General features: G+C 36.2%; 1 protein-coding gene across 2 annotated transcripts in view; it reads left to right on the top strand.

Annotated features, from left to right (window-relative positions):
• SHOC2 (SHOC2 leucine rich repeat scaffold protein) overlaps positions 1-12445 on the top strand; it is an 87781-nt gene that overhangs the window by 28811 nt on the left and 46525 nt on the right. The gene's annotated exons all lie outside the window — the stretch shown is intronic.

The raw sequence follows: 12445 nt of genomic DNA, 5'->3' as shown, positions 1-12445 counted from the left end.
AGGCTAGATCCCAGGACCCTGGTATCATGACCTGAGCCAAAGGCAGTCACTTAACCAACTGAGCCACCCAGGTGCCCAATAATATAGACGTTTTAAATAACAAAATTGTTTAAAGAAGTGTTTTAAATAACAAAACAGGGCAACTGGAGATTTTGCCCTTTCCCCAGGGTCTGTTGTTGTTGCTGCTTGTTGTGGTTGTTGTTGATTTAGTGACTTCTCTGAACTAATTCTGTTGTGTGTGGCCACTTGAAGTCTCTACTTGTTTAGCTTAGTGGGTAGAGCTAATGACTGGACACAGATTTCTTTAAATGCCTGGAGCTAATAAGTCTCCTAGTCTTTGCCAAAGAACTCTGTTGTTGGGATGTATCTTCCAGCACTCAACCAGGCATCTGACAACTCTGCTTTAGCCCTTACTTCCTGCTTGTGCAGGGCCCCATGGTTAAAAATAAAGAGTTTGGGGCATTCTCAGGTTTTTCCTGAGCATATATACAAGCTTGGGCGTGCATACTGCCTTAAGCATGTACATGAGCTTCTAGATTCCCAGTGATGTATTGGAACTTTTCAAAGACCTTGTGGTATCTCATTCCTAGTTTTGTTTTGTTTTGTTTAAAGCTTTTTGATTAGTCTGTTGTTTGGCCCAAATGTTGGCCACCATCTCAGGCAGCTGTGAGTATAAAACACTTGCCTGTAATTGTTTTCAACAAACCCTTTTCCTGGGGAAAATTTATTTTGCAATGGACAAGCACTGAGTCAGGTCAAATATGGATAGCATTGCAAGTGGACTATTTCTGGGAACTACCAGACAGGTCTAATAGTAATAATTTGGGGGCAATGAAGCTTTCAGTGAGCTTCAGCTTTGTTTTGTTCCCTCTGGGGGCTGCTAGGCTGTACTGGGAATTTGGACATTAATTTTTCAAGGCTACCATCCATCTGGAAAGCAGGGAATGGGACTAGGACAAGTTATAATATCAAAGCTTGTTCCTACTGAGATTCAGTCCTTCTTTCCTTCAGCTTGCTTTCTAAATGCACCCCATGTGCAAGCTTTTGGTTAATTTCCAGAGTTCTGGTAAAATTTATTCCAACTGGTTTTGTCAGTTTTCCATTGCTTCTGTGGAGTGAATTTTTGGAGTTACTTGCTGTGCTATTTTTTCTGATGTTATCTCCACTTGGGCTTTGACATCTTATACTGACAGGCCTCCATGTTTAGATATGCCCCCAAACCCACAGGTAACTTAAAGGTTATTATCTTAAAAATTGGAGGCTGTGACAGAGTTACAAATGGTGGAAACATATTAAATATATAGGTGACATGAAACTTAGTAAGTACTAAATTGTGGGTTTTGTAGAGTCACCTGTAAGAGCCTCATCTACTCTTGAGTCCATACCATATGTGCCTAATTGCATGAAGCAACTTCTCTGGGCCCGACAGGTTTTTTACAATCCATTTTTTATTTAAATAAAGACTTTATTTATTTGACACAGAGAGAGAGAGGGAGAGAGCAAGCACAAATGGGGAGTGGCAGGCAGGGGAGAAGCAGGCTCCCTGCTGAGCAAGGAGCCCGATGTGGGGCTTGGTGCCTGGACCCTGGGATCATGGCCTGAGCCAAAGGCGGCGCCTTAACTGACAGCCACACAGGCGCCCCTTTACAATCCATTTCTTTAAGATCACTCTGTTTCTTCAGATATAACTGCTTACAATTCTGCCTCTTTGCCTGTGACCTTTGACACTTCTGCTGGTTTTATATCTTTGTGTTTCACAAAGTGTTTCTTGTCCTAAAGAATGTTGAAATTAGAGGCCCCGGGTGGTGCAGTAGGTCTGAGTCTTGGTTTCAGCTCAGATCATGATCTCAGGGCCATGAAATTGAAACCCCCACATCGGGCCCTCAGAATCCACTCAGTGTGGATTCTGCTTGAGTTTTTCTCTCCTTTGTGTTCTTCTCCCCTGTGCACGCTTGCTCGCTCTCTTTCTGAAATAAATAAATCTTAAAAAAAAGTTGAAATTAAGGTATAAAAATTACCTCTAAGATTTCTTAGAGTTCAAAAGATTTTCTTACCTGTTTGAAAAGTTATTTTTAATCTTGTATAAAGTTTTTTAAAACTTAAATCTCCCTTGATCTGTTAGGCTTAGATTATCTTTTATTGCCTTATATTACCATTATTATGATTTCTGTCATGTTTATGAAAAATAAAGATTTGGCTCTAGAAAAATCTCTTAATAACAATGCGTTCTTTTTAATGTATACATGTTGTCAGTAAAATACCTTATAAGTAGCTTCCTTTTGTGAGAAAGTCAGATGTAGTTGTAGCTTGTTTAATTGAAAGAAAAAGTTTTAGTTGACCTGCGGAATTAGACATCTGGGTAACCTTTTCAGGTGAGCTTAGAATTTTGTTCAGAGATTAAGAAAGCAAGGTATTCATTCATTCATTCTTTATCTGCCTATTCTTTTTTTTTTCATCCACCTATTCTTAAATGTTTATCTTCCCCAAGGTACCAGTATCTTTTTATTTTATATGCTCTCTGTGGATTTTCTCAATTCAAACCTTCAGGTGCCATTATGCTGTTGATACCAAGGCCAAGTTTATTTCTAGCCTGGACCTTTCTGCTTTATTCCAAATCCTACTTTCTTTTCTTCTACTTCTCCCCTTCCCCCCTTCCTCTTAAGATTTTATTTGAGAGAAAGCAAGTGTACAAGTTGGGGGAGGAGCAGAGGGAGAGGGACAAGCAGACTCCTTGCTGAGCACGGAGCCCTACAAGGCTCCATCCCAGGACCCTGAGATCATGACCTGAGCCACCCAAGTGCCTCTCCAAATCCTATTTTCAAGTGTAGACTAGAATAGGATAGCCTGGATGTTTTCACTGGAACCTCAGTAGAAGCTTGTCCAAAATTTTAGTTTTTTTCCCTTTCTGGTTCCCTAACTTGAATCTCCAACCACTTTGATTCTGTCTCTAAAATGTCTCTTGAATTATTCTCATGCACTACTGTTAACATCTGTTTGTAATTTAAACCAGTGGTTCTTAAATGCCTCAGACCTAATATCCTATTTACATAACAAATTATTTTGTAAAACCCCTTTTACTATTCTGAAAGGTTGGTTTACACTGAAACTATAATACACTGGTTAATTGAAAGGAAAAATAAGATACACATTTTGTTTTTCAATATGAAAACGCTCAGGTACAATACTAGGAAATAAGGAAGACCAAAGGCTTGTACATATATCATCATAACGGTTGCAAATGCAAACTTATATAGGTGTGTTGTGTTGGTGACTCAAATGCCAAGATCTGTATGGGTGTCAGTGATTGTCAGAGTAATGAATAAAAAAAAGAAATAATAATTCTTGAAGTACTAAGCTAAACAAAGTAACTTTCCTTCTAGAATGTGGACGTTGTTATATTTTCTGAAAAGTATAAAAATAATTGGATTTCATACGTAAAATGGAGCTAGGTTCTAGGGGCGCCTGGCTGGCTCAGTTGGTAGAGCATGCAACTCTTGATCTGGGGGGTCATGATTTTGAACCCCACATTGGGCATAGAGATTACTTTAAAAAATGGTGTTAGGTTCTAAGCACTCAAAATTATAAATAGATATTTCAACTAGTTATATATACCTGATGGGCATTTAAAGGTTGTGCAACATGCAGGGATGGTTCTTTACACCTTCATCCCCTGCCCATTAAATGCCTACAGCACTTCCCAAACATTGAGACAACCTTAAATGAACCAGAAACTCCAAAATACTCTTATTAAAAGTGGTTGAGGGGGCGCCTGGGTGGCTCAGTTGGTTAAGCATCTGACTCTTGACTTTGGCTCAGGTCTCATGAGTCATGGGTTGGAGCCCTGTGCCTCTGGCTCCACCCTCAGTGGGGAGTCTGCTTCTTTCCTCCCTCTCCCTCCCGCGCTGCCCCCCCTGCCCCCCTCCCCGCTGAGCTCGCTATCTCTCTCAAATAAATAAATCTTTAAAAAAGAAAAACGTGGTTGAATTTACCATTATCATATTTCGCCTGGCTTTATTGTATGGTTTCCAAATTTGATCCTGCATTTGGAATCACCTGGAAAACTTTGAACATACAGATTGCTGTTTCCTACTCCAGATACTTATTTTGGTAGCATTTTTGGGTTTAGGATTTCTACGCTCCCCAAATGATTCTTCTAGAACATGTCTGGTGCTGATTTGAGAGCATTTGAGAATCAGTCATTAGATTTTGTAGTAGCCCTCTAATTTTTCTGTCTTCCTTTTGTACCCCTTATCTTTTAAAATCATTCAGAACAGTATCAGATAAGTTTTCAAAAATAGTTCTGTGATATGCCCTCTTCTTTAGGAATGCTTTAATGGCTCTTCATATTTACTCTTAGCAGCCCCTGAAAGTACCCTTTTGGAATATTAGGGTTTGAAAATTGTGGTGCTGCAGAATAAAGTCCAAATTACTAAATTTAAATACTCGGGTTTTCAAGATTAGACAGTCTAGATTTTCAACCTTATTTTGGGGCCTAAACTCCAACGTAGAAAAACTGCTTATGGTTCCTGGGTCTGGATAATATTCCTGTGCACACAGTATCTTCCAATCCCTACAGAATGAATTTGTGAACCCCTATTCAATTTTGAGGATTCAATTGTAGCCTCATCACAATACTTTCCTCCCACCCCTCCTTCATCTCTGTGCTCTCATATTACCTTTCCCAAAGTTTTATAACTTGTCTGTTTCCCTCTCTTGGTAACATCACTGAAGGCAAAGATTTTTTTGTTTGATTGGCTTTTCTAGCCCCAGATATAGTTTAGTACCTGACTCAGGTGCTTGGTGAATGAGTGGGTGTTTGGAAGGGTGATGTTTGTACTAGATGATCTCACAGGCTTTTCTAGTTTCAATATTGATGATATGAAAATGATTGCTAATTTACCAAGAAAGTATGTGCATTGTTTACCTTTTAATTTTTATTTATGTACTATGTAGCTTTTAATCTAAAACAAGACAATATTTTTTATCCTGGTGGCTATACAGGTAAACCATAATGGCATAACACTGAGGTAAATAATATTAGATATAATGGATCAAATGAATAATACTTACATGGCAGGTATTGAAGGTTAACTTGTACACAGTGCATTGAAAGAATATAATCAGTTATAATTTCATAGGTCTACTTTGACATGATGAGAGTTTATTCTTTTTAAAAGAGTACCAAACTGTTTTCAAAATTGGGAAAACTTTTACAATCCCACTAGCAGTGAGTTAGGATTCCGATTTTTCCACATCTTTCTCAATACTTGGTATAATCAGGATACCATATTCTTTTGATTTTGCTTCCTACCCCTCTAGCCCATCCTTTGGCCCCAGGAAGAAACCTTTTATACCTTATCTGTAAATTTAGTGGTTGCCTAGGATCAAGGTCTTTGTTACAGATGTCCTGAGTCTAGCCCTGAACTCACTGCCCCCCTTTTTGTATTGTTCATGCTGATCATGGTCTTAGGAGCTATCAATATGCTGATAATGTCCACATTTGTTTTTATCTCAGACCTCTTAGCTCCAGAATTCTCTTCCTCAACCTCTCTGGCCACATAGACTGTATCACCAAGTTTGTTAGTTTCCCTACTAAAGATTTCTTGATTGTATCCACTTTATCTATTGTGTAATATGTTAGTGTAAGGATCAAGTCCCACCTAGTTACTGTAGTAGTCTTCTGATTGGTTTCCTGCTTTTACTCTTTCCCTTGAAATCCATTCTCTGTACAATACTGTGAGAGAGATTAAAAACATAGATCATGTTATTCTCTTTAAACTGTTGAATGGTGTAGAAGAGAATCTGTGCTCATGATGGCTACAAAATCCTGCATAATCTTGTTCTTTTAATTACAGTCTGATCTTATATCAGTGAAACATTGGCCTCCATTTAGCTCCTCTATCTCATAATGTTCTTGCATATCTCAGCCTTTACATCTTATTTTCTCTTTATGGAATGCTTTTTTATTTGTTTCGTTTTTCTACCTGACTGTAAGCACTTCGAGGACAGGAACCATGTCTGTTTTTTTAATTCAGCACTTAGCATGATGCCTGGCACACAGAGGGGTTCAGTATATATTTTGTTAAATGCTTATGTGAGGCAGTTGTAGTATTTCTTTTGCTTGAAGTCGTCTTTGGACTGCCATTTAGGAACTGTTTATGTCTTACTAGTATTCATCTTCCATATGTGTATCGTTTATAAAAATGCCTGAGTAACTAAAGTTTCTCTGCATTGCTTCTTTACCATATTGCCAGAACTGTGCTCCAGACTAGTCTCTGGCTCCCTGCCTCCTAATATAGTTAGAACTCATTTACCTTTTCTTTTTCTTTCTTTTTTTATTTTTTTACCTTTTATTTTTCTACAGTAATGTTCACCTTTGATTCTGTAATACATGTCAGTTATATCACTTACGTTTAAATCTTATCAGATGGATTACAAAATAATGAAATTCTCTATTTCCAACAAAGGAACTATTGGAACTGTCCTTTTAATTTGACCCTCAAATTCTAAGAGCAATGGTGTGACATTAGCACAACACTGCTTACTGGATATTGGCAGGTTGTACCTCAGACTTAGGGTAGCATGTCTGGTAACATTGCAGATATTTTTTTCATTTCATTCCATTTAATTTTTCTTTTTTTACTAAAAGGTCAGTTTATGTTAGATATGGTGACAAGTAAAACTGGAGTTACTGAGTATTTTGATGTATAATGGCCAAACCCTTGAACTAATTCTAGTTAAATTACCTTTTAACTTTATCTAGAAGACAGAGGGGAATGTATGCTTAGGGTGTTCTTGATTTACTCACCATTATTTTATGAATGATAACTATATTAACTAAAGTGTATTTAAATGTATTTGTACTTAGAATCTTTTCTTTCCTGGTAATGTTTATGAAATATCTACCTTCCCAAATTGAATGGTATCTGTGAATGGGTATTTTTTTATCTGATACTGAACAAGATTGGGAAAAATCTTTTTCTAGCTAATATGAGTTGTTACTCATTTATTTTTTAAAAAATTGTTATTTTCAAAATGTTTTTTTCCAAAATGTGGTTTTTAAACTTCCATTTTATTGAAAAAACTCAGTGTACTTTTTTATAATTTACATATGGTAGATTTGTGTTGACCATTGTATTTTATTGTTTACATCTTTCTTTTGAAATAATTGTGGACTGATAGAATTTTTAAAAATAGTACAGAGAGTTCCCTTGTACTTTTCACTTATTATCCACCAATAATAACATCTTACGTAACTATAGTACACTTATCAAAATCAGGAAATTGACATTGGTACATTACTGTTAAGTAAACTACAGTCTGAGATTTTACCTGTTTTTCCACGCAGTCTTTTTTCGGAGGGGGGGGATGTTGATAGTCCTATGAAATTTGAAAACTTGTACAGATTCTTTTTTTTTTTTTTTAAGACTTATTTATTTATTTTAGAGAGAGCAGGGGGGCAGAGGAGCCGTGGGAGAGGGAGAATGAGAATCCCAAGCAGGCTCCCTGCTGAACGCAGAGCCCAATGTGGGGCTTGATCCCAAGACCCTGAGATCATGACCTGAGTTGAAACCAAAAGTTGGATGCTCAACTGACTGAGCCACCCAGGCGCCTCGAAAACTTGTACAGATTCTTATAACCACCACACAAAGTACGCAACTGTTTCATCAGTTCAAAGAAGCTCACACATGCTACCCCTTTATAGTCATACTCTCACGCAACCCTAAGCCATAGCGACCACTGATTTGCTCTCCATAAGTATAATTTTGTCATTTAAAAATACTGTGTGAACAGAATCATACAGAATCACACATACTAACTTTTTGATACTTTTTCACTCAGCATAGTGCCCTTGAGATCCATCCCAGTTTTTGTGTGCAAGGATAGTTTGTTCCTTTTCCTTTTTATTGTTAAACAGTATTCTATTGTGTGGATGTACCACAGTTTATCAGTTTACCCAATAAAAGGCATTGGGGTTGTTTCTACTTTTGGGGCATTACAAATAAAGCTGCTATGAATGTTTGTATACATGTTTTTGTGTCACCCTAAGTTTTCATTTCTCTAGGATAAACACCTATGGGTATAATTTCTGGGTTGTATGTTTATGAGAAATTGCCAAATTGTTTTCCAGAATGGCTGTACCAATATACATTCTCATCAGCAATGAGTGATTGATCCAGTTTCTCCACATTTTCACCAGCACTTGGTATCATCGATATTTTTTATTTTAGCTCTTCTAATAGACATGCAGTTATATTTGCATTTCCCTAACGACTAATGATATTGAACATCTTTACGTGTAGGTCTTTAGTGGAGTGTCACTACAAGTCTTTCACCCCTTTTCTGATTGCATTGATTGTTTTCTTACTATTTAAAGGACTTCTTTATATATCTCAGATACATTTTCTCCCAAACTGTAGCTTCTTTTCATTCTCTTCATAGTCCTTTGACTAGAGAGAGAGAACTTTTCTTGGACCTTTTTTTTTGGTAGGTACCTACTGGTGTTTTTGGATTATGCGCTTCTCTACTGCCAGGCCGGGATATGTAGGAAACAAGAACAAAAAAACCCCCAGAGAACTCACCCGCAGGTTATCTATCCTTGAGCCAGAGTCCTTAGCCACTGTACCTTCTTTTCTCTACTTTTCAGAATCTTCTGCTGTATTTTGTCCAGGGTTTTAGGTTATAATTAATGGGAGGAACAGGGTAAAATGGGCTTATTCCATCTTGTTTGGAACCAGAAGTCCTGTTCATTATAATTCAAGATCCAATATTGTACAGCTTTCACATTCACATTTAAGGTAAGACTAAGGAAGATATTTAGTGTATGTGGCCTGTTGATGAGTTTTTTAAAAATAATTGTTACATGTGATGATTATCATTGTAGTCTATACCAAGAATAGATTTTGTTAGGCTAGTGCTTTCTCACTTGCATCTCCCCTCCAGTCCTCCTTCCCCTAGATTTTAGGAAATTGTCGCTATTTTAGAAATAACTAAAAGTAATGTTGAGTGTATTATAAGAACAAGGACTTTTTTTTTTTTTTTTTTTTTTACTTTTTACATCCAGTTTGCATACAAGATACAGTTCCTGAAAGGAATGATTTGAAATATGAAACAGTGACCTGGAAAACTTGTCACCGGAGGGCCAAATTCAGTATGTGGCCTCTTTTGGTAAACTTTTATTGAAACACAGCCTCATGTAGTCATTTACAGCTGTCTAGCTGTTTTCATGCTAAAGTGATGGAATTGAGCACCTGTAATAGAACTTCTGGCCCACAAAGCATTTAATATATGGTCCTTTACAGGAAAAGTATGCTGACCCCTGGCTTAGAAGGTATTGAGGCCTAAAGTGTTGTAATCAGCATCCTCATACAATTATGATTTGGATAGCTGTCTTTGAAATACAGCATGGTACAGTGGAAAGAACATATATGGGCTTAGAGTCAGTTAGACCTGGTTTTGAATTTTTCCTTACTTACCAGGTATCTGACTATAGTGCCTCAATTTTCTTGTCTATAAATTGGAAATAGAGGAACTCTTCTCCTTAGGAATTTGAAGTTGAGAGTTTTCATAATTTAGAACACAACTAAGTACCTGAGAAAAAATGACTTCTGCCAACAGATAGAATTGGTAATATTTTGTATCATTTTTGGACAAATGATAAAATGGACTCAAGAAACCAAGTGGAGACACTTTTAATATCTTTCTTGATGTGGTTGTGAAAATTTGAAATAAGATAAAAGTTTGTGTCAAGTGCTGTATGTATGGTAGTTATTAGGTGGTAGGGAATAGAGGAATCTTCGGGAGTGCTGAAGATCCCAATATAAAAACACCATTGCTAGCCTCAGCTTAGTAATTGGTGCGATTTTACGCTTTTTCACTAGATTTTAAGCATTTTTAAAATTGGGTACTCTCACTTTCTATTACATAACTGGGTGCAAGAGTCAAATTTTGTGCAAATATAACCGTTTCCCACAATGTTATAAAGGGATTTTTAAAAAATCTGTTGATTAGTTTATTTCCAAGAAACATGAAAGATTACTCCCAATACTATTTTTCTTGTCCAAAAAAGTTTAGTGGTGTCACCTGATTCAGATCTGGATTAGACCCAGAACTTAATTTGAGACTGTCAAGTGATTTGTTAGTTATCTTAGACAACACATATTTTTACTGGATGTGAAAATTTTTTAGTTAATAGTGAAGCCTGATTAGTTATTTCCTTTCAGTATGGTTATGTCAAAGTCCAAATTCTGTTCTCTGTAACTAGTTGTATTTTTATGAACAGTAACTGAACTGTATACCAATAAATCTCATTAGGTACAAGAATTATAGGATGAGTATGTGGGGTCAGTTCAAATCCATCACTCTTGCAGGGAAACTGTCAAATAGTTCAAGTATCTCTAGAATGAGCTTCAAATATATTATGGTATTTATATATTATGGGAAGTCCCTTTTCAAACTTCAATGGAAACTAAATTATTAATAACTTGTTTTGTCATTAATACAATTTCTTCCCTGACCCATTCCTTTATCCTCAATTTTCATTTTTATTTTATTTTTTTATGGAACCATTTTTAACATTTATAGTAGTATCATGTATATAACATACAAATATTTATGTAGTTCTTTGGTTTTCATTTTATTTTTTTTAAGTAATCTCTACACCCATTGTAGGGCTTGAACTCACTGGCCACCCTCTCAATTTTCATTTTTAGAATAATATTTAAGAAATACAATAGTAAATATACTAGTGTTCAGATGTTCAGTGTTCAGATTTGGTTATATCCTGTATTTCCAAACTTGATAAGCATTTGCTGAGACATTTCTTATTAAAACAGATGTTTCCTAGATTCCTCTTCCTAAAGATTCCAGTTCAGTGGTTTAGGGTAGAGCCTGGGAATTTATTTTTTTTAAACCAATATCCCAAGTTTAGTTTAGTTTATTTTTTTATTAGAGAAGTTTAGGAAACATCAGAATAGGAGATCAAGGATTCCATCTTTAAAAATGCCAGTTGTGTGTTTAGAAAAATGTTATTTTTAACTCATAAAAATGCTTTTAGATCTAATTATTAAGTAGAAGCATTAAAAAACTTTAATGCTAGTATACTTTGTGAGAGGCTAGATTTGTTCTTTAATATGTAACATCTTTTTTATACCATCTGTATCTCGTTTGAGATTTAGTACATATCTTGCTAAATAGAAATTTGATTTTCAGAAACCTGGCATAATGACATTTCTTACATACAAATTGATAACAGTGTCTGTATTCTGTCATCTGTGTATATATACTCCCATTATTCACTGTTGTATCATTTTAATAAATGTGCTTTCATTTTGGCTCATCAGCATTGCTTTCTCAATCAGTATCTCTGAAGGTTTTCTTAGTCTTTCTCCATTGTAGATCAAAATAATTATTTTCTCTTTTTGAAGGGGTGGTGAGTAGTGGGGAGATAATAACTTTTCTGATGCGCTAGCAAAAATATCATGTTTATTTAACTGGAATCTTATAGGCTGATAAAGTTCAAACTCTAGTCTGGAATTTACAGATCATTAATCTTCTACCCAGCTCCTATTACTACTGCACCCCTGAGACTTTGCTTCAGCAAAGTTCCACCTTTTCACTTTCCTATGGCAAACTAAGATCATTCCGTATTCTTGGCCTAAGTTACCCTTTCATTGTGTCTAACTGGACTGATTTGCCACCTTGTCTTTACTTGCTTGTACTTCTGTACACAGCCTTTCTCCGACATTTTGACCGATGTCAGTTTTCTCAAAAGAGCAATAGCATATGTCATTGTTTGAGGATTTACTATACTATTTTATGTTGTTATATGTGAGTGTTTTGGCTGTTTTATTAAACTGTAACCTTGTATAAGGGTAGGGCTCACATCCTCTGTATAGAAATTCTTAGCAGGATCCTGTGCACTTAGACTATCAAATACTTTTGGTGGTTTCATAAAATTTTAACTTTTTCTTTAACCCCTTAAGCTAATCAGGTAGGATGTTAATCATTTTGTCTTTAATCTTTAAGCCCTACTACCACATAAAGATCAATTACTTATAAAATTAGTAACAGGGGGCGCCTGGGTGGCTCAGTTGGTTAAGTGACTGCCTTCGGCTCAGGTCATGATCCTGGAGTCCCGGGGATTGAGTCCCTCATCGGGCTCCCTGCTCAGCAGGGAGTCTGCTGCTCCCTCTGACCCTCCTCCCTCTCGTGCTCTCTATCTCTCATTCTCTCTCTCTCAAATAAAAAAAAATAAAATTAATAACAGAGTCACAAGATACAAATTATATTTTAAATTTCAAAATGCTTAGGGAGGACTGACTCCTTCACAAAGATTTTACTCATCTTTTCAGCCTTTGTAATTCCTTTTGGTCAGTCATTTTACCAGTGAACTTTTTCTACTTTTTAGAACCCTTCAGAATTCTTATCACCATTCAGTTTCTAG

Source organism: Callorhinus ursinus, unplaced genomic scaffold (genome assembly GCF_003265705.2).
Source record: "Callorhinus ursinus isolate GAN/ISIS: 27379988/994484 unplaced genomic scaffold, GSC_fseal_2.0 scaffold20, whole genome shotgun sequence".
Taxonomy (NCBI): domain Eukaryota; kingdom Metazoa; phylum Chordata; class Mammalia; order Carnivora; family Otariidae; genus Callorhinus; species Callorhinus ursinus.
The sequence above is the reverse complement of the archived record's forward strand: the minus strand, read 5'-3'. Positions and strand labels throughout refer to the sequence as shown.